Source organism: Bubalus bubalis, chromosome 10 (genome assembly GCF_019923935.1).
Source record: "Bubalus bubalis isolate 160015118507 breed Murrah chromosome 10, NDDB_SH_1, whole genome shotgun sequence".
NCBI classification, from domain to species: Eukaryota; Metazoa; Chordata; class Mammalia; order Artiodactyla; family Bovidae; genus Bubalus; species Bubalus bubalis.
This window is the reverse complement of record NC_059166.1, coordinates 62866466-62892525: the sequence shown is the minus strand read 5'-3', so window position 1 is coordinate 62892525 and position 26060 is coordinate 62866466. Positions and strand designations below refer to the sequence as shown.

At 43.0% G+C, this 26060-nt stretch overlaps 1 long non-coding RNA gene across 2 annotated transcripts in view; it reads right to left on the bottom strand.

Moving 5' to 3' along the window:
* The window catches only part of LOC112587495, a 33864-nt gene extending 8062 nt beyond the window's left edge, over positions 1 to 25802 (bottom strand). The window contains exons 1-3 of one of the 2 annotated variants that reach the window (XR_006542426.2): positions 24508 to 25802; positions 19013 to 19138; positions 202 to 633 (exon numbers count right to left, since the gene is read on the bottom strand). This is a non-coding gene — a long non-coding RNA (uncharacterized LOC112587495). Of the gene's footprint in view, positions 1 to 201; positions 634 to 19012; positions 19139 to 24507 lie in introns of those variants that run through there. The other variant, XR_003112005.3, reaches the window with a different exon arrangement.
* Positions 25803 to 26060: the final 258 nt, after the last annotated feature.

Here is a 26060-nt window from a genome sequence, read left to right as displayed (position 1 = left end):
CAACCAGTCCATTCTAAAGGAAATCAGTCCTGAATATTCATTGGAAGGACTGATGTTGAAGCTGAAACTCCAATACTTTGGCCACCTGATGCGAAGAACTAACTCATTGGAAAAGACCCTGATGCTGGGAAAGATTGAAGGCGGAAGGAGAAGGTGACAACAGAGGATGAGATGGTTGGATGGCATCACCGACTTGATGGACATAAATTTGAGCAAGCTCTGGGAGATGGTGACGGACAGGGAAGCCTGCCATACTGCAGTCCATGTGGTCGCAATTAATTGGACATGATTGAGCTACTGAACTGAACAGGGTGGCTGCCCATACTCCTAGTCAAAACTAGTTTTCTTTTGCTTAAGCTTTTGGTATCATATCCAAGAACCCATTGCCAAATCCAAGGGCATGAAGATTTTTCTGCTCTTTTCTTCTAAGAGTTTTACAATTTTAACTCTTACGTTGTAAAGTCTTTTGTCCACTATGAGTCAATTCTTGTATGGTGTAGGTAATAGCGAAACTTCATTCTTTTGGTTGTGACTCTCCAAGTTGTCCCAGCTGTTGCAGAGGGATGAGAGACTTTTGTGAGGCAATAATACATTGTGTCACGTAAATGTCCTTTGATCCAGGGCCTAGGGAAACTGAAGAGAGATCAGGAAAATGGGCTGTAAGATTCTGAGGGTACAAGCTTACCAGAGAGTGCACGGTGGTTGCCATAATGCATTAAAGAAACAAATTTCTTTCCTTCTCAGTGAGAATGGCTTCAGCTGACACCGAAGGGGGACATGAAGGTGCGGGCAGCAAGGAAGGGCTGGTGGCTTTGGGGCAAAAGGTTAAACAATGTGGAGGCCGCAGTTTCAGCCTGAAGCCACCAGGGGGCACCAAGTGGGAGCACCTTAAATGGCTACCGTGATTCAGGTTATCCAGAGGGTCATCTCCTGAAGGAAGAGAAGAGCTTAGAGCACATGGGTTTTAGCATTTCCATTGATGGACACTTGGAGCCAAAAACTATTTTTGTTACTTTTTGTTTATCCTCCCCCAGGATGGCATGGACTGGAAAAGCAAGAATTACAATTAATCTCCCTTTCCAAAGTGCAGTTCAAAAAAGAACATTCTGTTTTTCAGGACCCCAGCTCTCTGTGAGAAATTCTATACTAGCATTCAAAATGAAGCCATGTTTGCCAAAATGTAAATTTCTTTTAATGGCTAATTTTTTTTAAAGTGACTACTAATGTTAGCTGCAGAGAAAATAAGAGAAAAAGAGGTATAATTTATCTAAAAAATAGCAGTTCTATTTTGGGGAAGGGATGTTACAGAGAACCAATGTAATTCTGTAATATTAATCTATTTCAAATTTTTCAAATGTCAGAAATGCAGTTTACATTTACTGCCACAAATTCAGTGAACATTTTTCATTATGCACTAAGCAGAAAATTTGAAATTAAATGTTCAGCAATGTTCAAACAAATGAAGAAATCCCCTCCCCCAGGCCATCCTTTGACATAACTAGGACAATCCAATATAATAACCCTCTAAAAGGATTAATTCTGCCTAAAACCAGCTCCTGAAAAAAACCACATGGCACTTTCTGAAACATTCTTGATAATGTGAACACCATTATTACATTTACAACCCAGGAGCCTGGTGCTGACTCTGTCTTGGAACATTCTATGATAACGCAGAACAAGGGAGTCTTCACAATCAGAGTCACAGGAAAACCTAAATAATAATTAAAATATACAAAATAAAAGCAATAAGGTTGCATTTTGCTTCTATTAAATTAATAAGATATTTTAAACACACTCGCTGCTGGCAGTGTTGGAGCAAAAATGGCTCCCATGTACACTGCTGATGGCAATGCAAATCAGCGGTGCCAGGCAAAGCCATTCAAAATCTTTATCTGATTCAGTGATGGGCAGTATTCATCGGAAGAACAATGTTTTACACCTGCTTAATGCAAAATTATTATCAGAACGTTTGTAAGCTTGGAAGCCTCCTAAATATCTAGTGAAGATGGTTGATGATTAGGTAAAATGTGAGGTACCCACTTAATAGGGGGATTCCCTCATTGCTTAGTTGGTAAAGAATCTGCTTGCAATGCAGGAGACCCGGGTTCAATTTCTAGGTCGGGAAGATCCTCTGGAGAAGGAAATGGCAACCCACTCCACTATTCTCGCCTGGAGAATCCCATGGACAGAGCCTAACAGGCTACAGTCCATGGGATCACAAGAGTCGGACACGACTTAGCGACTAAAGCACCCACTTCATGAAAGGCAGAGGGCATCAGAAGGCAAACACACTGAAACCATACTCACAGAAAACTAGTCACACTAGGACCACAACCTTGTCTAACTCAATGAAACTAAGCCATGCCAGTGGGGCAACCCAAGATGGGCGGGTCATGGTGGAGAGATCTGACAGAATGTGGTCCACTAGAGAACGGAATGGCAAATCACTTCAGTATTCTTTCCTTGAGAACCCCATGAACAGTATGAAAAGGCAAAATGATAGGATACTGAAAGAGAAACTCCCCAGGTCAGTAAGTTCCCAATATGCTACTGGAGATCAGTGGAGAAATAACTCCAGAAAGAATGAAGGGATGGAGCCAAAGCAAAAACAATACTCAGTTGTGGATGTGACTGGTGATGGAAGCAAGGTCCAATGCTGTAAAGAGCAATATTTCATAGGAACCTGGAATGTCAGGTCCATGAATCAAGGCAAACTGGAAATGGTCAAACAGGAGATGGCAAGAGTGAATATCGACATTCTAGGAATCAGCGAACTGAAAAAGGACTGGAATGGGTGAATTTAACTCAGATGACCATTATATCTACTACTGTGGGCAGGAATCCCTCAGAAGAAATGGAGTGGCCATCATGGTCAACAAGAGAGTCCAAAATGCAGTACTTGGATGCAATCTCAAAAACAACAGAATGATCTCTGTTCGTTTCCAAGGCAAACCATTCAATATCACAGTAATTCAAGTCTATGCCCCAACCAGTAACGCTGAAGAAGCTGAAGTTGAACGGTTCTATGAAGACCTACAAGACCTTTTAGAACTAACACCCAAAAAAGATGTCCTTTTCATTCTAGGGGACTGGAATGCAAAAGTAGGAAGTCAAGAAACACCTGGAGTAACAGGCAAATTTGGCCTTGGAATACGGAATGAAGCAGGGCAAAGACTAATAGAGTTTTGCCAAGAAAATGCACTGGTCATAACAAACACCCTCTTCCAACAACACAAGAGAAGACTCTATACATGGACATCACCAGATGGTCAACACTGAAATCAGATTGATTATATTCTTTGCAGCCAAAGATGGAGAAGCTCTATACAGTCAACAAAAACAAGACCGGGAGCTGCCTGTGGCTCAGACCATGAACTGCTTATTACCAAATTCAGACTTAAATTGAAGAAAGTAGGGAAAACCACTAGACCATTCAGGTATGAACTAAATCAAATCCCTTATGATTATACAGTGGAAGTGAGAAATAGATTTAAAGGCCTAGATCTGATAGATAGAGTGCCTGATGAACTATGGACAGAGGTTCGTGACATTGTACAGGAGACAGGGATCAAGACCATCCCCATGGAAAAGAAATGCAAAAAAGCAAAATGGCTGTCTGGGGAGGCCTTACAAATAGCTGTGAAAAGAAGAGAAGCAAAAAGCAAAGGAGAAAAGTAAAGATATAAACATCTGAATGCAGAGTTCCAAAGAATAGCAAGAAGGGATAAGAAAGCCTTCTTCAGCAATCAATGCAAAGAAATAGAAGAAAACAACAGAATGGGAAAGACTAGGGATCTCTTCAAGAAAATCAGAGATACCAAAGGAACATTTCATGCAAAGATGGGCTCAATAAAGGACAGAAATAGTATGGACCTAACAGAAGCAGAAGATATTAAGAAGAGGTGGCAAGAATACACAGAAGAACTGTACAAAAAAGATCTTCACGACCCAGATAATCACGATGGTGTGATCACTGACCTAGAGCCAGACATCCTGGAATGTGAAGTCAAGTGGGCCTTAGACAGCTCACTATGAACAAAGCTAGTGGAGGTGGTGGAATTCCAGTTGAGCTATTCCAAATCCTGAAAGACGATGCTGTGAAAGGGCTGCACTCAATATGCCAGCAAATTTGGAAAACTCAGCAGTGGCCACAGGACTGGAAAAGGTCCATTTTCATTCCAATCCCAAAGAAAGGCAATGCCAAAGAATGCTCAAACTACCACACAATTGCACTCATCTCACACGCTAGTAAAGTAATGCTCAAAATTCTCCAAGCCAGGCTTCAGCAATATATGAACCGTGAACTTCCTGATGTTCAAGCTGGTTTTAGAAAAGGCAGAGGAACCGGAGATCAAATTGCCAACATCCACTGGATTGTGGAAAAAGCAAGAGAGTTCCAGAAAAGCATCTATTTCTGCTTTATTGACTATGCCAAAGCCTTTGACTGCATGGATCACAATAAACTGTGGAAAATTCTGAAAGAGATGGGAATACCAGACCACCTGATCTGCCTCTTGAGAAATTTGTATGCAGGTCAGGAAGCAACAGTTAGAACTGGACATGGAACAACAGACTGGTTCCAAATAGGAAAAAGAGTTCGTCAAGGCTGTATATTGTCACCCTGTTTATTTAACTTATATGCAGAGTACATCATGAGAAACGCTGGACTGGAAGAAACACAAGCTGGAATCAAGATTTCGGGAGAAATATCAATAACCTCAGATATGCAGATGACACCACCCTTATGGCAGAAAGTGAAGAGGAACTCAAAAGCCTCTTGATGAAAGTGAAAGTGGAGAGTGAAAAAGTTGGCTTAAAGCTCAACATTCAGAAAACGAAGATCATGGCATCCGGTCTCACCACTTCATGGGAAATAGATGGGGAAACAGTGGAAACAGTGTCAGACTTTATTTTCCTGGGCTGCAAAATCACTACAGATGGTGACTGCAGCCATGAAATTAAAAGACGCTTACTCCTTGGAAGGAAAGTTATGACCAACCTAGATAGCATATTCAAAAGCAGAGACATTAACAAAGGTTCGTCTAGTCAAGGCTATGGTTTTTCCTGTGGTCATGTATGGATGTGAGAGTTGGACTGTGAAGAAGGCTGAGTGCCAAAGAATTGATGCTTTTAAACTGTGGTGTTGGAGAAGACTCTTGGGAGTCCCTTGGACTGCAAGGAGATCCAACCAGTCCATTCTGAAGGAGATCAGCCCTGGGATTTCTTTGGAAGGAATGATGCTAAAGCTGAAACTCCAGTACTTTGGCCACCTCATGCCAAAGTACTGACTCATTGGAAAAGACTCTGATGCTGGGAGGGATTGGGGGCAGGAGGAGAAGGGGACGACAGAGGATGAGATGGCTGGATGGCATCACTGACTCGATGGACGTGAGTCTGAGCCAACTCCGGGAGTTGGTGATGGACAGGGAGGCCTGGCGTGCTGCGATTCATGGGGTTGCAAAGAGTCGGACACGACTGAGTGACTGATCTGATCTGATCTGAATGAAAGGCACAGGTATATGCAAATGAGACAGTGTTAAGAGGCACAAGTAGCTCTGTTGAGGCAGGTTGAGGGGCAGAATTGTAAATGTAGTTTTTTTCTTCTGCTGTTGAAAGTTTCCTTAATGTTACCATAAATTTATTTGTTGGCTTAATAAAAATGTTAAATAAATTGCAAGCAAAGTTCCTTACCTTTTGGTTATTTGTAAAAGGAGATACAGTCATGCGTATGACTGTGTCATGCATCTCTTTTTTCTTAACCTTTTTATTTATGCTTGACTTCACTTGGCTAGACTGGTCTGTGATTTCTTCCACATAGTATTAAGTTACACCCACCCATTAGGCCAGAGGAAGGGCGGCGGGAATTCTCAGAGTATGAAGCCATTTGAAACTGCTTAAAGAGAAAGGCGGTAAGAACAGATTTCCAGAGGAAAGGTAGTAATCCTGAAACTATCCTAAGGAGGACAACTGAGAAAGGAAGCCAGGTCTGGCAGCAAGGCACAACTCCTGGGGTGTTGTTCACATGGTATTTTCTGTAAGGGGGTGTAGCCCCACAAAATCCAGCCCCCTGGTAATTTGCAGTGCTGACTATCTACTTTTTGAAAAGTATTTATTTATTTGACTGCTCTGAGTCTTAGTTGCAGCATACTGGATCTAGTTCCCTAACCAAGGATCAAACCAGAGTCTCCTGCATTTGGAGTGCAGAGTCTTAACCACTGGACCATCAAAGAAGTCCCCCAATTACCTACTGATGCCCTACTGTAGTAGACATGGTTTTGTGTACCCAACAGCCATTCTTTATTTCTTCCTTGCAGAGTTCCTGGTAATGAACAACAGCACCATCTCAAGCTAGTTTAAGCTAAAAAGGAGTTTATTTATGGACTCAGGGAGCTTACAGGACCCCCAGGAGGGCTGGAAAACCAGGTTTGAAGACTATATAACCTGGAACAATACCCAAATTATACTACCAAACTGCTCCAGTGGAGATGTGTGGCCACTGCCCACTATAATATGGATGTGATGCATGAGATGTTACCACTCAGCTGTTTCTAAAAACTGCATTGTCTACCCAAAAGGTTCCCCTATCTTCACTGGAAAAAAAGAAACTGCCTGGCCCCTAATTCCTGCCTTTGCTCAGTTCTAAATTCAAGTCTTGTGCAGGTGTATCTAGTTGGTGGAGTCCAGGTAACATACCTGTACCCAAGCTTTCCTGCCAATTGGGAAGGAGAGTTCTATTTCCATCTGGGACTCATAATGTGTGGAATTTCTCAAATATAAGGAGCCACCAATGTGACAAATGTCCACAAAATTTCACCCAACTTTGTTCAGTTGTCGATTTTACTCTCTGTGGCCACAAGTTTCAGGGAAGGCTGGCCTCATATCTTGATTAAGCCAGTTGTGGCAATGCCCTTTTCCTTCATGGTAACTGGCCCAAAAAGGCACATGACCCAATTCTGACCAATGAAGCACAAAAAGACATCTGCTGAGGGCCTTCCGAGAAAGGTTTCTTAGCTCTTAAAGAGAGACACAAGGACACAATAAGCCCTTTTTCTGCAGGGATCTGAACACTGGAACTGCGGCCACCGTACCGTGACTGGCACACTTAAAATGACAAAGCAGAAAGGTGGAATTCATCTGGGTCCTTGATAATATTGCTTAGCCTCTGACTCGACCAAGCCATCCTATCTCAGGATGACTTGCTGTGTGAAATAACCTTTCTTGTATTGTGTGAGCCAGGTGAGGCTCTCCGTGCAGCCCAAAGTATCCTGAGCGACCCACTCTGTCCACTGCTGCAAAGATTACTGAGAATGATCAGGATCATAAGACATGGCCATCTTCTTGGACTGGAGGAGCCTGAGGATGTATAGCGTAGATGAAGTGGACAGGGAACGTATGGCCATGTTAGAAAAGTCTCTTCTGAGCAGCTTCCCCTTCTCAGAAGTGGGCCCATCTGTCCCCTCACGGCAACAAAACCCTCTTGCCTCTTGTGAATTTCATTTCCTCCCGTATGTTCAGTAATTGGAGACACCCTGTCCTGCCACTGAGAAGGCTGAAGGAGTTCCTGAAGGTTTTTCCTGGTAGAAACTTCCTGTCACCACCCCCACTTCCATCCTCCACCCCCAACAGCAGCGGCAGGCTCATGGCCTCACCTCAGGCAATCAGATTCTTTCTCTCTAGACCTGACCTCTCCAACCAAATGACTCAATGATGGAAAACAGTAGGCATTCATTCATTCCGGAAAACTCTCCCTCCAGCTGTACTATCTGGCCAGGACTGCTGAGTCCTTCCCGCTGCCTCGTTGCCCTAAACTGCCCTGGAGGAATATCTGTTCTGTTTCAGAAACCACAGAGTTCCCGGGAAACAGAGATTTCAAAACTACCCAAGTTGCCCAGCCAGAGACATTCCAGTGTGAAAGCTTATACTCTTGAAGAACTTCCAAATTAAAACGTTATGAAAAGTCAGTTCTACAATGCCATCTTTTCCTCTAAGGATTGCTTCAGTGAATTTATACTGAGATGTTCTTTATACATGAAAGCAATCCTATTTCTTCTTCTTCTGGCCCTCCACCCCCAAATTGGGAGTTTAAATTATGAAATAAAAAGGTTGATATAAACAAGCTGCTAAAATTAAACTCATCACAAAGTTTACACATGAAGAACTGGTTCATGAAGCATTTCTGTTTATAAATTTCAGGGAATATTGGTATCCTGGATCTTTGCTTGTTGAGAACTTGAGGATAATTATTTGAAATATTTTAAAAAGTATTTCACTTCCCGGAACTGTAATGAGTACCATGTGACATCCAAGGGCAAGAGAAATAAATATTGAGTATGTGGAGGAAAAAGAAAACCATTTTATCACTTCATTTGGAACATTTTTGCTTACATAAAAATTTTTTAATTGTGGTATAAGCACATAGTATCCTAACCATTTTAAGTGTGTAATTTAGCAGAATTTTTAAAAAAAATTAGCCAATTTAATGCTGGAGTTTATCAAATATATTCTTATACAACTTGCTAACATGAGCAGTTGTTAATTTTCTGATAAAATTAGCCTTCTTTAGTCTGCTCTCTGAGGAAATGTTAGTAATAAAGTTTAATACTGAGACCGCACTCAGTGATGACCTCTCTTCTATTTTTGAACACTGAAACAAATGAAAATGATCCAAGAAATAAAGAGAAACACATTCATGAGCAAAGCCACTTAACTTCTCATTTTAACCTCCAGCTAGTTAAAAATATTAGATAATGTTCAGTGGGTCTTGCTGTAGTCAAAAGGAATTGTATACTATTAAATTTTTAAACTTCTATTTTGTAAAATTTCCAACATATACAAAGTGAACAGAAAATGAGCTCCCATGTACCCAACCTCCAGCTTGGTACCATTTAATATTAAACAGCTGTTAATATTCTGCCATCTTTGTTTCATCTGTTTTTCCACTGCCCACATATATACTTAATTACAATTATTATCATTCATTCTTTTAGGTAATTTCTACACACTAAAATATACAATTTTTCACTGTACAATTGTGGCAAATGAATACTCACACATAATCTACATCCATATCACAATATAGAACATTTCCATCTCCCAGAAAGTTCCTTGTATCTCCTGTTACTCATCCCCCATTCAGAGACAAGCCACTGTTTTTATTTTTTAACTTGTGATTATTTTTGCCTGCTCTAGAGCTTCACATAAATGAAACGATACTCCTTTGGATCTGCCTTCTATTATTCAGCATACTATTTGTGAGACTCATCCATTTTGTTGAGTAATTCCTTCTTGTTTATTGCTGTGTGGTATCCCATTGTGAGAACCCTGGCTCTTACAATGGAAGAACCACTGTTAGATGGTATCTTACTTTCTGGGTGATGGACAGTGAGTTGCCTCCATCTTCTGCTTGCTTGCTTCACTTTAGTTGTGTCCAATCCTTTGCCCCTACAGACAGTAGCCCCCCAGGCTCCTCTGGCCATGGGATTCTCCAGGCAAGAATACTGGAGTGGGTTATCATTTCCTACTCCAGGGGATCTTCCCAACCCAGGGATCGAACCCACATCTCTTGCATCTTCTACATTGGCCAGCGGGTTCTTTACCACTAGCACCACCTGGGAAGCCAGCTTTTGGCTATTGTAAAAAAAAAAAAAAAAAAAAGCTGCTATGAACAGTCTCGAACAACTGTTTAGTTTGTGTGTGTGTTTTCATTTCTCTTAGATAAATACCTAGGACTGAAATCGCTAAGTCCAAGTATAACTCGATATTAGTGGTATGATACTGTCAAGCCATTTTCCAAAATGGTTGTACCATTTTAAAGTCCCACATATATCAACTTCCAGATGTTCAGGTTGGTTTTAGAAAAGGCAGAGGAACCAGAGATCAAATTGCCAACATCCGCTGGATTGTGGAAAAAGCAAGAGAGTTCCAGAAAAACATCTATTTCTGTTTTATTGACTGTGCCAAAGCCTTTGACTGTGTGGATCACAATAAACTGTGGAAAATTCTGAAAGAGATAGGAATACCAGACCACCTAACCTGCCTCTTGAGAAATCTGTATGCAGGTCAGGAAGCAACAGTTAGAACTGGACATGGAACAACAGACTGGTTCCAAATAGGAAAAGGAGTACGTCAAGGCTGTATATTGTCACCCTGCTTATTTAACTTCTATGCAGAGTACATCATGAGAAACGCTGGGCTGGAAGAAGCACAAGCTGGAATCAAGATTTCGGGAGAAATATCAATAACCTCAGATATGCAGATGACACCACCCTTATAGCAGAAAGTGAAGAGGAACTAAACAGCCTCTTGATGAAAGTGAAAGTGGAGAGTAAAAAAGTTGGCTTAAAGATCAACATTCAGAAAACGAAGATCATGGCATCTGATCCCATCACTTCATGGGAAATAGATGGGGAAACAGTGTCAGGCTTTATTTTTTTGGGCTCCAAAATCACTACAGATGGTGACTGCAGCCATGAAACTAAATGACGCTTACTCCTTGGAAGAAAAGTTATGACCAACCTAGATAGCATATTCAAAAGCAGAGACATTACTTTGCCAACAAAGGTTCGTCTAGTCAAGGCTATGGTTTTTCCTGTGGTCATGTATGGATGTGAGAGTTGGACTGTGAAGAAAGCTGAGCGCTGAAGAATTGATGCTTTTGAACTGTGGTGTTGGAGAAGACTCTTGAGAGTCCCTTGGACTGCAAAGAGATCCAACCAGTCCATTCTGAAGGAGATCAGCCCTGGGATTTCTTTGGAAGGAATGATGCTAAAGCTGAAACTCCAGTACTTTGGCCACCTCATGCGAAGAGTTGACTCATTGGAAAAGACTCTGATGCTGGGAGGGATTGAGGGCAGGAGGAGAAGGGGATGACAGAGGATGAGATGGCTGGATGGCATCACTGACTAGATGGACGTGAGTCTGAGTGAACTCTGGGAGTTGCTGATGGACAGGGAGGCCTGGCGTGCTACAATTCATGGGGTTGCAAAGAGTCGGACACGACTGAGTGACTGAACTGAACTGAACTGAACTGATATATCCAACTACATACAGCAACATATGAGAATTCCAGTTACTCTATATTCTCATTAACATTTAGCTTTATAAAAATCTTTTAAATTTTAGCCATTCTGATGGATATATGATAGCATCCTATACCAAACTCTGCATCTGACTCTTTAACCCAGCAAGACTGTGGATTTTTGCTGCCTCTAAGCTGACCAGAGGTTGGGAAGTTATCAAAAGCAAAAAGCTGCTGCAAAAGCAAATCTCACCCGGGTAGATTCTTGTCTAGTTTCTCTCATTTTTTGGTTATCCTTTGGTGTTTTCTAATAGTCATTTTTATTAAAAATTTTCCCAAATTTGGGAAGGTTTGCCCAACCAAAATACTCTGTTACTATTAGCTATTATTTTAAAATATATTAAAAATATTGGAAATTATTTCTTGAGAAACTAAAAATTAACCCAGATGTTCATAACGAACCTAGCTATACATATTGAAAAGTAAAGCACAGTGTGGGCCTCAATACAAAAAATTGCACAGAATGAATACACACACACACACACACACACCACACACACACATACATATCTATACACATACATGGGCTTCCCAGGTGGTGCTAGTCGTAAAAAACCCACCTGCCAAAGCAGGAGATGTAAGAGATACAGACTCCATCCCTGGGTTGGGAAGATCCCCTGGAGGAGGGCATAGCAACCCACTCCAGTATTCTTGCCTGGAAAATCTCATAGAGGAGCCTGGCGGGCTTCAGTCCACAGGGTTGCAAAGAGTGGAACATGACTGAAGTGACTTAGCACGCACACATACACATATACCCCTCCACCCCCACGCACATGTATCTCCATCCACAAGGTGTTGTCTCTTGACGATTGCTGTTGACAGTTCTGCCCTGACTGACCACTGATGTAGGACAAAGCAGTCCAGGGCAGGTGGGCCATGCCCATCTACCTCTTGAGTGTGAGCAGTGAGTCCTCCACAGGTAGTCCCTTGGCACAACTAGCCAACCACCAGGCTTATAGCCTTAATTATGGGACAGTAACAATCAGAGAGATGTACGTGGAAGTGGGACAGTAGAGTGATAATGAGCAGACACGGTATACTGTCCAGAAACAAAGCAACTTCAGGCAGGGTGGGAAGAAGATTGCTTTTGAGGACATACAATTTCAAGCACGGAACCAGTTGTTTTTCAGGTTTACATTTGACGAAGGGATGAGGGAGGGAGGGTGACTAATAGGAAAAGAGGGAAGAAAAAGTGCTCCTATTACGTTCATGTCCAAATTCCCTGAAGTAACTTCTATTGTTCTTCCCCTTTATCAATTAAGACAAGCATAGTGAGGTAACTGCTTAAGTGACTCCAACATGTTTCACGTATCATTAGGGCAACAGTAGTCAGTTTTTAGAAGTTGGAGCTCAAGTTGCTAAATCCTTTGCTTTTGATGGATGATGAAATGGTCACTAAAGGCATGCAAGACATAAAAAAGGTGTCATTGTTTCAAAAGCTCTAGCTCTGCTTTGCACGTACAATCTGTTAATCAATCAACCCTCTCGTCAGTTAATTAGAGTTTTAAGTGGGTTAAAAAGTCACTCTTAAAAAAATACAACCTATTCCTGGGTGGTGTATATATCCGTCATGCACATCAATGTATTAATTATTTTACTTGCGTGACTTTCCTCCTAATGGCTATCTGAGAGAGAAGTGTGTCATCTTTCTTTTTTCCCTTTGGAAAAGAAAGAGAGGCAGTTGTGAAGCCAGGGCACTTGGCAGGGCACTCTAGGGAAAGCAGGGCCTTTAGGCAGCAGAGAATATCATGGCTTCTGAAGGGCAGAAAGAGGAAAGATGTTAATTGTCAAGAAGATGTTAAAGACTCTTTTGCCTCTTTGAACTTTTCTGGGGTCTTTTTGGAGACAACCCTCATAAGTCTGATCACCACTGAAAACCCTGCATGCGATGCCAGCTCAGAGAATGAGTTCGTCTCCTTCTGATTTATCTTTCTCATCCTCACTGGGTGGACTCTTGAAATGAATGGGCATTGTGTTTACAGACAGTTGATCCACAGGCTAAACTGAGGGCTCCTCCCTATCCTATGGTTTCAAACCCATGTGGCATACAACGGTGGACACCAGAATGACTAACCCCAATGAAGAAAGCCATAGAGAGGTGGGGTGCAGTATCTGGTATGCAGACACTGAGGAAGCAGGCCTTGATTTTAAACACACTGTGAAACCTGTCCATTGTGTTCTCTTCTTTGCCTGCGTCCCCAGGAAACTCAGTCCAAACTTAAAAGTTCAAGAATTTCTGACATGTATTTCTGCATCCTAACTTTATCCTTATCTATTTTACTATTCCACTTTTATTTTCCTTTTGCCCTCTCTCTGTTTGTTCTTAGTTTGATATATTGTGCATTTGTATAAAGTTGACTCAATTCCTTTGGGGAGTAAGGTGGGGGAAATAAATAAATAAGGCCTCTTTAGATTGTCTTTTAATAGCCAGAGTGCACATCATTACTTGGCAAGAAGAATTAGAGCTGTTTGGTGTCCTTTGTCAAATGAGTTATTGAGCAAGGCATGAGTCTTGCTTTTAAGTAGGAAAACAGTTTTTGTATGTGCCCATCTCAAAGCCAAGTCTTTTTCTTCTTTTTGATTCCTTCCTATTGAGACCCAATTGCTTACTAGCCTTTCTGGAAAAAAAAAAATAAAATAAACAAAACTTACTTACTATCTCTCTCCAAGCTTATGAAGGGTCAGCTAGGTTTTCTCTAACTTAATGGAAGTTGAAATTAGAGAAAAAATTTAAAATTTGCAGAAGCATTGTCCTTCAGTTTAAAACAATGAAAGCTTTGTTCTGAAAGTGATTCAGTTTAAAAGTGGGCTTACATGGTAGGCTGTGGAATTCCTACTGTCTCTGGCTCAAACAATTAGCACAGATAACTCCCATGATTGGTTTTTAGGTACAACTATCTTCTTAATGTCCTTAATAAAATATTTCTGGCCCACCACTAACCAACATATATCTATCATCTTAACTACTTTCAAGATACTATTCACAGCACCCAGGGGATTGCCTCTGGTGAAGGAAATAGCAACCCACTCCAGTGTTCTTGCCTAGGAAATCCCATGGACAGAGGAGCCAAGTGGGCTACAGTCCATGGGGTCACAAAGGGTCCAACATGACTTGGTGACTGAACCAAGGGATTGCAGAGATAAATAACCCCAGTTCTTGCCCTCTGAGACCCTATGACATGGGGGCTGGGAGATAGTATGTATGGGGAAATAGAAAGATAAGTAAATCCATATCTTGCTAGACAAAATGAGAGCGGTGCCATGATGAAGAACATGCATTGTGAATGCAGGAGAGGGTCTGCTTTGGCAAGAAAGATGGGCGCTGGCTTCATGGAAGATGGGAGGGGGTTGTGGGGAACAGTGAGAAGAACCAGTGAGGCCCACTGAGACCCACCAGATGGATCCTGGAACTCAGGCTCAAGGCTTTTGTCCTCAGTTTTGCAGTAAGGGGGATGGGATGTGGGTACAAAAGAATTTACAGCTGGAGAATATGAGAGCAAGGACATTTTAATCTCATTTTATTTAGATACCACATACCTCCAGATTAGATTTTGTGGTGGCTTAGGACAAAAACATAAAACTTTTTTTAAAAAAAGAAGTAGAATGAAAAGCACAAGTCCCAACTCACACTCCAGCAAACTGATACCAAGCCAGCCTGTTCTTGACCTACCACGGCCTTGTTTGGATTCAACAAATTACCTTCGTAACTTGAATCATGGAGAGAAGTAAACAGAAGTCACACGACACGTATGGGAGGGCAGTTCCCCGTAGCTCAACATCCTGACATTTTAACCTGTCTGCTCTCATTTCAGCTACCTGGGTTCACCTCCGAGAAGAGTGCAGACGCTGTAATAGTATTGTTACACAGCAAGCTTCCTTTGACTTTACCAAATTTTCCCCTTAACTTGCAACTTTCCTGACATGACCAAATTCCCCATTAGGAATGGCCCTCTAATTAAATTGCTTCCTTCACTGCTCCAGCCCCTGAAGCTAGGGAAACAATATGTTTCTAATTTCTCTTTGGGGTTCTTATTCTCAAGTCAACCCTTCTGCTCTAGTCATATTATTGATGTGGCATTTTATGTCCCCAAAATACCTCGTGGCCTTTCTAGAAAATAATACCTCTATTAACAAAAAGGATGGTTCCAATGGCATTTCCTTGGCAGACATTTTATTAGCAGAGGGAAAAATGAAATCGGGGGAGAAGAGGCGGTAAGGTATACAAAATAAGGCCAGGAAGGTTAGTAGCAAGAAATCATTAAATATGACTGAAAATGCTGTCACTTATATGAGAATGTATGTGTCTAGGAGTCTTGGGTCGGAGAAGGACATGGCAACCTACTCCAGTGTTCTTGCCTGGAGAATCCCAGGGACAGAGAAGCCTGATGGGCTGCAGTCTATGGGGTCACACAGAGTCGGACATGACTGAAGTGATGTAGCAGCAGCAGGAGTCTTGGGGTTAAAGTAGGCAAGACATGGACAGATGGGAAAAGATGGGAAGGAGGTGGGGCTGTCTTTAGGGAGGGAGTGAACATGAGAGGCTGGCAAAGAGGCCCAGGTTCCCCGTCTCACTGACTCTCTCGGGGCCAGGCCCCATCCTGCTGGACCTCCCAAGCTGGAGGAAGCAGAGGACTCTCAGGCTCTGGCTCACTATCCAGGGTTCCCTAAAGGCCACCCTATCACCACCAGGCCTGGGACAATTCCAGGAGCACCTACTGACCCAGAACCATTGTCCTGAGAATAAATGGACATCTCCTCCCCTATCTACAGAGACCTGAAATCCTGTTAAAGAGAGAGACAGCTTTTCATTCCAGTTAATGACAGAAGTCTTGAAATGAAAGATTGGCAGGGTAGCACTTTCTATGAAAAGACTGATTACCTTAACCTTCACAATAGCCAAAAGCTGTTACAGGGAACTGGACATTGACCAGAGGTGAGCTATGGAGAAGGAGAGAGAGAGAAAAAAAAAAGCTTGTTAAGTGGAGACTCTGTGATAGAAGATGGACCTGGAAGGCATCTTGACTTTGGGGAGTCACCCTGTTACCCTCAGTGGGCCCAAGACAGCATATGCTGTGCCCGGGGTTGGCCTAGGGGAGAAGTGCTAGGTCACACAAACTTTCTCTTCTTGGTTATGTAAATTCACCCACTTATTGCAGGTATCAACGTTTCCAGTAGGCCCTCATCCTCTTCAGTCATCTGATGGCAGACTGCACAGTGACAGCATATGTGACGGTGCTGGTCCAGGTACCGCAGCCCCAGGGCCCCCAGCTCATCTCTTCACTTTGGTTTTGCCAAAGAAGAAGCAAGTGCACTTGGCCTGCAGGTTGATTTCAAATTTCTTCGTCATTTTCCTGAGAGAGGCACCATAACCAGTTCACTGCTTGCAGATGACATGAAATTTCTGGGTGCATTCAGCCCTGCCTCCACAAGCTGCCCCATAGCCCAGAGAGGAAACGACCCCCTTTATTGTAATGTCAACCAATAAATGTATAGATTGACTTCATCTCCAGAAGATTCGATAACTGAGGTAACATAATATCTGGGCTTCCCTGGTGGCTCAGCCAGTAAAGAATCTGCCTGCAATACAGGAGACCCAAGTTCAATCCCTGGGTTGAGAAAATCCCCTGGAGAAGAAGAATCCCATGGACAGAAGACCCTGGCAGTCCACGCAGTCACAAAGAGTCAGACATGGCTGAGCAACTAACATAAACTCTCTGTTCCTAGGAATTCAGCTTTTTTTAGATATTCCCCTTTTTTTCCTGGCCCCACTGTGCCTCCTGACCAGGAACTGAACCCAGGCCACAACAGTAAAAGCACCGAGTCCTAACAATTAGACCATCAGGGAAGTTCCCAAAATTGCTATTTTTAAAAATGACTTGTTGGTCAAATCAGAGAGCGGTATTTCAGTCACTGAAACATTGATAAACAGACTCAGAAAAAGCAGAAACTGGGCACAGGCCTGGATCCAGTGCTGCATGGGGAAGGGCCAGGCTCTGGGTGAGAATTCTCAGGGAGGAATCCTACCACTTCTGCTTCATTAGTGAAGGACACTTCTGTCCTCTACACACTAGGATCCTCCCTCAGAAAAGAGCTGTTTGCTTTACAGAAAATCTCATCAACTGTCAGCACATCCTCTGAGGCGGGTATCCTCCTCCTGGTTAGGCAGCGGTCAAGACCCTGCCCCAAGCCTAAAGAGAGTCACCCTAAAGAGAGTGTAGTAATCATTGCATCAAAGTCTAAACTGATTAGACTCAATCTGGCTTCTCTTCACCATCGTCCAGTGGGAAGGGGCCTCACCAGGACCATGACAGATATTAAGTTGCACTCGTGAGCTCCGTGAGCCCATCAGAAGTCCTGCTCCTCACTGCAGTCATGCCCTGGCACCGCCTAGGCTACACTTGGCAACCTCGTCTAGTTTATTCTCCATAAAGTACATCACGTGTCTCTCCTAGAGGAGATCTGGTGCCCACCTGGGATTCTGTGTGGGCTGCCAGGCCTTCCCTGGCGCCAGGGCCCTGCTGTCTTCAGGATCGGGTGGATGCAGGGCTCTCTCAGGGTCCTAATGCTCCCCTCTTATCAAGTTATATGTTTAACACATCTTGAGGCACCAGGGCCCAGTGTGTCCCTCTCTACTTGGGTTTCCAGAGCGTGAGGGTAGAGGGTGTAGAGAGCTCTGGCTGGGCTGCTAGGCAGGTAGTTGTAGGAGGCCCAAATCACCAAGAATTCCAGGCCTGAGGGGGTTCATCTATGTCAACGCTGCCACTTGAACAAACCAGGAAACTGAGGCTGACCTCATCGTAAGGCCCAGACTGAGCCCCAGCGTGGGGCTCTCTGTCCTTAGCAGTCCTCCCCAGGGGTCCAGAGAGGGCATGTGAGGAGGCCACATAGGAAGGACTAGTGGAGCTGACCTGCTCACCTTCCGTTTTCCTTCAGGCCAGCTTGGAGCATGAGACGCACTTATAGTTCTAGTTTGTTCTTCTCGCCTTCCTAAAGAAAATTTTAAATGAACTTCAAGTGTTAATTAGCCTTTCCCACTGTTCAGCGTCACCCTGGTCCCTGTGCTCTATACTCCCCCAGCAACAAATCACACTGTGTGCCTACTGATTGGCTATAAATCAAACCTTTTACAGCCAATTAAATCATACCAGCGCAACTAGGTCATCTTTGCAAAGTCAGCATTTTGGACGTGCAGGGTTGTTTCTTCTCCTCTACCAGTTTCAGAGATGGGTAGAATTCTCCTTGTGGGGAATGGGGGATGTTGACCTTGGAGCTGAACAGTGTTTGAGGGTCCAAGCTAAATTTAGTTGGACCCTCCCGGTTGGTTGTTATTCCAGCAACAAAATGTGGGCTTGCCCAGCTGTATTTTAAGCTGAGACCCAATTTCCCTCTGTTTGGTTTTGTTGTATTCTACAGGACTTTGGTTTAGTTACCAAAAATATAAAGGGTTTTCTTGTGAGCTTTGAAGTAAGTTCAACCAGAGAGAATGAGAACCATGTGGTACTTACGTGGAGTCATGTGATCTGAAGGAACTTGTCTAGCTAGTGTAGAACATTTTTTGACCCCCTTCCCAAGTTAATTGTCTGAGACCAGGCACGAGGGAAGAGCATGATTGCTAATTTGCACATGCAGAAAGCTTACTATTTTTGTATGTCAACTATACCTCAACAAAACTGAATTTAAAAAAAGAAAGAAGACTTATTATCAAGAAGCTCTTCCAAAATTTTCAAAACCCTGTGCTTAAGTACTAAACCATATACACAATATGCTACCATCTGTGTAAGAAAATAGAAAATATACATTTGCATATGCAAATACGATTTCTGGAAGCATTCACAAGGAACTGGCAATGCTAGTTGTGTCTGGAGAGAAAAACTGGAGGACTGTAGACCAGAAGGGTCACGTTAGAATTTTTTCCTGTGTGCACAGGTTACTTACAGTTTTTATGCTTAAAAATGTATTATTTGGCCAACGCATTCTGTATCCATACATGTGACATCACTGCTTCGTGATTCCATTATTGCCAGAGCAGTTTGTAACACAGCACCTTCCAATTTGGAAACTCTGGGAAAGAGCAAGCAAAAAGCCACAACTGTTTGAGCAAGTATGTGTGTGTGAGTTCATATGGTGCACACACACAGTGACATACATCGTATTTTTTTTTTCACATAATTCCACAGTGTAGGTTTTAAAAACTGAGTACGGAATGAAAAGGCTGGAAACAAATATACCCACATTGTTAATAGTAATTAATTCTGCATAATGGAAATACGGGTCACTTCTCTATATTTGTGGGCACCTAAAAAATATCAACCCAAAGTTTCTACTTAAATGTAGATCTTGACCCTGTGTTAAAAAGCAGTATCTTAAGTACAGGAAGATGGTAAAGGAATTCCCATGACCACAGTCTCCAAGTGCTAACATTCAGTCTCTTATAAGAAGCATTGGAATTTCTTCTCATTTCACTTATTTGACAGCATTCAGGGATGACTCATATTTGCCCATGTCTTATCCTTAGATCTGCTCATTTCAGTTCAACAAATGCTTATCGAATGAGTGTGATGGGCTGGGTGCTGGGGGATATGAACCACTGCCATTTCTCCCACCTTAAAAAAGAGAAAAGAAAGAAAATACTTTTCTGGACTCATCTTTCTCTCCAGCTCCATGCCTCCTACTCTCCTTTGCAGCAAAATTCTCTCCTTCAGTTGTTTACACTCTGATTCCTCTCTTTGAACTCTCTTTTGAACCTCCTTCAGTCAACCCCCCCCCCCCGCCCCCATCCCCCTCCCACCACCACATTCTTGTCTGGTCACCTGTGACTTGACCCGGCCAAATCCAATGGATGGGTCTTAGTCCTCAATGCCCTTAGCCCTGTTGTAGTAGCTCTTCTCCCTGGAAACACTCTGGGACACAGCTCACTCCTGCTTTGCCTCCTTCCTTGCCAACCACTCATTCATGCTCCTTTGCTGGTCGGTCTTTTTCTCCCCTCTAATGTAAAGTGTGAAGGGCTCCAGGGCTCAGGCTCCAGCCCCCTCTTCTCCCTGCACTTTCTCCTATGTGATCTCATCCATTCTCACAATCAAAGTGCAACTGATCTGCTGAGAACTCACACATGTATGTATTCGTCCTGGGTCACTTCCCTGAACTCCAGTATCTCATAGCCAACCACGTACTGGATATCTAAGCACTTGGGTATCTAAAGGCATCTCAAGATTAGCATGTCTAAAACTGAGCTCCTAAATTCCTACCCAAAACCACTCTCCTGAAGTCTTCCCCTCTCAGTAGCTCCATCCTGTTGCTTATGCCCCAAACCATGGTGCTATCCTTGCTTCTCTCTCTCTCTCTCTCATAGTAAGTTAAGTCACTCAGTTGTGTCTGACTCTTTGTGACCCCATGGACTGCAGCATGCAAGGCTTCCCTGTCCTTTACTGTCTCCCAGATGTTCATCGAGTCAGTGACGCGATCCAACCACCTCATTCTCTGTCGTGTTCTCTCACATGCCACATCAAATCCACGAGTATATTATGTTGACTACATTTGCAAAAATACATCCAGGATCCAACCTCTTCTTGTCTCCTCCACTGCCACCACTCTAGCCCAAAAGCCCAACACCTATTACTGCCATAACATCCTTAACGTTCTTCCAGCTTCTCCGTTCTCCTTTATCTGTTCATTATCAATACAGGAACAAGACTGGTTAGTTTAAAACACAAGTCAGATAATGTTACTTACTCCTCTAATCAAACTTCAGGAGCTTCCCATGTGACTTAGAATAAAGGTCAGAGTTCCTCCAATAGTCTGCTGATGAGGCCTCATGTGATCTGCCAGCACCTCCTGGCTACCTCTCATCATCTCCCTGAATTCGTCTGCCACTGGCCCCCTTACTCATCCTGCCGCATTGACCTTGCTACTCCTCTACACACAAGCGTGTTCCCACCTCGAGGCCTCTGGGCCCTCTCTGTTCCCTCTACCTGGATCACGCTTCCAGGAGTCAGAGTTCCCAGGCACCTCCTTAAGGTCTTATGCCCGAATATTATGTCCTCAGCAAGGCTTAGCTTGACTTACCCTGTCGAAAATGGCAACACCCAGTGTTCCCTTACCCGTTCCATGTTTTTCCTCTTTAATACTATAGGATACTCTATTTTACTTATGTTTTTCACCATTAGTACTGTCTACCTCTCACCATAAAACATAAACTACTCGAGGGCAGAGACATTTGAACATTTCTTACTCACTCTGTACCATCCGTAAGTGCCTGGTATGTGGTAGGTGCTCAATAAATAATTGTGGAGTGAGTGCTGTTGGCAAAAATATTTGGACTTGGTCTTGCAGGGACAAGTGGGGATCAGGATGAACCCAAAAGCCCATGTTCTCATTCTACACCTACATATTCGACTAATCACCTCTATTTAGAGGAGTTTTTTTTATCCCCATCTCTGATCTTCAAATGCATATTCCCAGTGTCCAATTAATACATCTATGAGAAATTCAGAATGCACATATTCTGAGCTTATACTTCTTTTGTGTTTCTCATCTCAGAAGTAATAGGTCATTAGCTACCATCCGTCCAGCTATTCAGATAAGGAACAGTGATAAATTACACTTGTGTAAATGTGTGTTGAGCACTTATCTTGGGGCATCCAGGAGGCCACGCCCCAGTCACAAGGCAGCGCACATAGCCCTTTCCTTCAAGAGGCCAAGTTTGGTGTAGTTATCACTGTGATGAAAAAATGTACAGGGTGCTATGGCTCATTTTTCCAAAGTAGAAATATCTAGATTTTATAATTACTAAAATAATGTATGCTCATTATAAACAACTTGATTAAATAAATAAGTGAAATAAAAAAATAAAAGTCATCTTGAATCTCACATTTGAGAGAGAACTGTTGTTTAACAGTTTAGTGTATAGTCCTCCAGACATTTTTGTATATGTATTTAAAGATAACTAACAGTAACTTCCGGAGAAGGCAATGGCACCCCACTCCAGTACTTTTGCCTAGAAAATCCCATGGGCGGAGGAGCCTGGTGGGCTGCAGTCCATGGGGTCACTAGAGTCGGACATGACTGAGCGACTTCACTTTCACTTTTCACTTTCATGCATTGGAGAAGGAAATGGTAACCCACTCCAGTGTTCTTGCCTGGAGAATCCCAGGGACGGGGGAGCCTGGTGGGCTGCCGTCTCAGGGGTCGCACAGAGTCGGACACGACTGAAGCAACTTAGCAGCAGCAGCAGCAACAGTAACTTCATATCATAAACTGAACATCATGCAATGTGATTTAAAGTTAACTCTTTTTAAACTCATAATCATCCCTCTGAGGTAGGTACTATTATTATTCCCATTTCATAGATAAGGAAACTGAGATTTAAAGAAGTTAAACAAGATCCCATTGGTTGTCAGATGTCTATAGTCTGAGTGATGGCTATCGTAACAGCATCTTTGATAGCTCAGTGTCTGACACTAACAAAGGTTTGTTTCTTGCTTATGCTAATGAGCCATGTCAACCACATTTGGCTCGGCTCCCTGCTGTCTTCATCCCAGGACCCAGGCTGAAGCCAAAGGAGCACCTCTATGTGGTACTTAGCTGATCACTGAAACACAGAGAAAAGAGAACAAAGATGAAGCCAATGACGGCTCTTAAAGCATCTACTCAGAAGACACACACCTCGATTTTGCTCTCATTTCATTGGCCAAAGCAGGTCACAGGACCAGCCTGGTATCAATGAACAGAAAAGAATAACCTTCCCCCAGGAAGGCTCAGAAAATATTTTTAACAATAACACAATCCACTGAAAGTACTAAGCTTAGATTTTAAACCAGTCTGCCCTTAGAGCTTAAATGTTCAACTACTATGCACATATATACATATATATTATGTATATATATATTTTAAACCCTAATTCTAAGTACATTGCTGAGTGACCTCTTTTTATGTAGTCTATATTGGACAGTTTGTGCTATTTCTTCATGTAGACTCAGTTTTCTTTTTTGAAGGCTGCAGAGTTTCACATGCAGTATCCCCCATTCTGCATGCTGAAATCCTCCTCATTCCTCAGGTCCACTCAGATGCCTCACCCCTGGAATGAATCATTGCTTCTTCAGCTCTCTCGTTGCATTTTATTTACACTTTTGCCACATATGTGCCTTGTCTTACAGTTACTTGTATACACATCTGCTTCCTTCACTAGATTTTGAGTACCTCGAAGCAGGAATCGTGTCTATCTAGAGATGAAGATTTTTATCTCTTTGTGCCTGGGCGTGCTTAGAGGAGATGAGATAATGTCTGTGGATTTTGCAATATCATGGAATTATACTCTCTTTCATCTCCATCATTTCATTACCTATACTGATTATCCTCTACCATTTAAATTTACTGACCTCTTCAGAATTCATGCAGAATTTGTTGGGTAAAGAGGTCTTCATATAGTTTGCCTTCTCGTACTTGTTAAAATTATAGCAGCAGTAACAACATCAGGGAAACAAAATGGCAAAGAGATATTAATACATCCCTGCTTATGCCTTAAAGGAAGAGTTTTGCAGGAGAAACACAAACCAAATATAATTGCTCAAAATTCATATCATCATCAAGGTTTCCCCTCCTCGCTCTACAGTTACTAATGAAGGACAGTTCATCTTGAAGAAGAGAGCCGTCGCAACAATGCTGGGGTGGAAGCCTGGGATAATGCTCAAGTGCTGGGAGCACTTGTTCATTATCTTAGAGAGGGTCTTGCCACAAGTACTCAAACATGCAGAATCCTGTCGGGGTTGAAAAGCTCCCTTTCTTGTGCCCAGAATGTTTATTTTTCAAGAGTGGCAAGTTAAAACGGATTCCCTAATCTGCATTGCAACTCTGGAGCACCAGACTTGGAAGGAAAGCCCTTCCCTGACACAAAGGGCATGGCCATCTGGAAGAAAAGCCACCCTCTTAAGCAGATCAGCTGCAGGTCCCATAGCACTGGGTGGATTTGCCCGGAAACAGGCATCTCGCCATTATTAACTTACCCCCTTATTAGCAGTAATCTGTGTGTCTTCTCCATCTAATTCTTACTGAGCACCTGTGTAAGTGGCACGGCATGGCCTCTCCCTGGGAGACCCTAAGGGAAAATGCTGCAAGCCTCTTGTCTACAGGAGGTGCTTTGGAAAAGCAGGAGTGAGCAGGGCTTAGAACAACCAAAACGGACACAATTTTTAGCTGCATGATGTGTGCACAGGTAGATTGTCAAGTCCTGGCTGACAAGAGGTGCTCTCAGGAGCCTCACCTCCTTCCTTGTGGCCTGACCCTCTGCCTGAGTCCCCCAGGGGCTTGGCCAGATTTCCGCTCTCACCCTGAAGTCTGATGAGGCTCCTGCTGCAGGAGGGGTGGGGGGAGGGGGTTGGAACTGGAGTGTGAAACCAGCTCCCTGCCAGGCCCCAGGGGCCGTTATCACCACTCACCACGCTGCTTCCGTCATGTATCCTGTGCCAGCGCTGTGTCAGGCCCATCTTACATTTTTCAAAATGCCTTTAGCATCATTTCCTGAGCCTGAACATTTTGCTCGTGCTGCAAAACGGCGTCTAAGCTGAGAACCATTTTTGCAAGTCTCACGCTGGGTTATTGGGACCACAGACTTCCAGAGGCGGGAACAAACGCTTTTCTCTTATCAGCGGGTGTGAGTCGGACCAGCTTTCCGGTAAAACCCCAGCAATGTGCAAACCAGAGCCGGTTTGTGCATTTTTATCTAAGTAGAAAGCTGCTCTTCCAGTTGAAAAAAAAATCATGTAAGAATTAAGCTCTCCCCGTCTCATTTAGTGTCAAATTATTTTCTGCAGCCATTCCTCCTTTCTCGAGGCAGAGAGGAAGCAGCTTGGAGGCGTGAGGAGTTTGGCTCAGGGCACAGGTAGTGGGTGTGTTCCTCTCTGCTTAGCCTCAGCCCGGGTCTCTGTAAATAATGCAGCCTGACAAGATTCCTCCTCTCCTTTAGCGTGCTCCTAACCCTTTCAGCTCTGCTTGCTGACATCATCCTGGATGGATTTAAATAGCTAACTGTGCCACGTTCTCCTGGATACAGACCGCCCGATTGGCCACCTCCCCGGCTGGCCTCTACCTACTGAAAGGCAGAAGGTAGAGTTCTGGGGCCAATGGCTGCCGGAGCTTAACTGCTGCTGGAGTCCAATGGGTTTTCTGTCACTAAGAGGGGGAGAAAAGTGGAAGCACCAGAGGTCTGTCCTGTGCATAGCAATACTTGCATGCCCAGGCAATGATCTGTGTGTTCTGCTAATCTTACTGCATCCCGGGCATAAAGGGAAAAGAGTGTGTACATCTTTGGTTCCCTCCTGTTGAACTGCAAGCAGATTATAAAATCAGACTCGGTGGCTAACTGATGGAATAATTTCAGTTCAAAGAAAACAGAAAGAAAGAAAAGATGGATAGAAAATCTCAGAAAACGGAAGTCTTTCCCAAAAGGCTTTTTGAGCATAAGTTAGCTACATCCTTGGAGCAGAGAGACATCACATCAATATCAAGCTGAGTTTAACATCTTTGTGCTTACAACGAATACTTTATATTATTTTAGTGTTTTCTTAAGTAATAAGTTAATAGTTAAGCAGTCTGCTGGGCTGTAGTCATCTCCAATAATTCTAGCAAAGAAAAATACTATAAGAGAAAACTAGATGAGGAAGGTAAAAGTAAGACTAATGTAACCCACTGGAATTGTATCATTCTAGAATTTTAATTAAGTAATTTTAAAAGCACTGGAGAGCCATCTACACAAATACTAGGCTGAAAGTTATGAGGTGTGTTTAATACTGCAAAATCATTGTTTGAAGGAAAACTAAAAAATCTTAATCCTAAATGTACAACATGCAAGAAAGTGAACACAGTGGGAGCCGGGGATGGGGCACAGAGAGAATCCTGACTTCCTATTCGGAAAAGCATTATTAAAATCCCTGAAGAAGGTATGAAGTCTATGATACACTATAGTGGAAATTATTCCTACACATATGCTTTT